The sequence below is a fragment of the Wasmannia auropunctata genome, unplaced genomic scaffold, assembly GCF_000956235.1.
Source record: "Wasmannia auropunctata unplaced genomic scaffold, wasmannia.A_1.0 LD336005.1, whole genome shotgun sequence".
Taxonomy (NCBI): domain Eukaryota; kingdom Metazoa; phylum Arthropoda; class Insecta; order Hymenoptera; family Formicidae; genus Wasmannia; species Wasmannia auropunctata.
Genome location: NW_012026885.1, coordinates 206,891 through 207,253, shown reverse-complemented (window position 1 = coordinate 207,253; position 363 = coordinate 206,891).

The window sequence follows — 363 nt, the reverse complement described above, 5'->3', positions numbered from 1 at the left end:
TGGGCGTGCGAGCTCGCGACCTCCGCGAATCGCGCGAGGTGCGTAGCGCCGCGGGTCCTGCGTCCCCGCGCGCGACATTCGAATTAGCGGCGGTATCCTTCTCGTCGGCGGTACCATCAGGTGCGCTCCCGGGTTGGCACGCTCAGGCAGCTCACCCTCCTGAACAGATTCTATGGAGGGGCCGTCCCTGGCTGCCGGTCTGATCTTCCGGGGCGCCCTGTCGCGTTGCCGACTACGGGGTCTCTCGCCCGATCTGGGGGCGTAGAGTGGCCATCCCCTTCGTCCTCGCCTTAGCTGACTCGCACCGGAACCTGGAATGAAGCTCGGCAGCTTAATTGCTCTCAAATAGTGTAAAGGAACGCA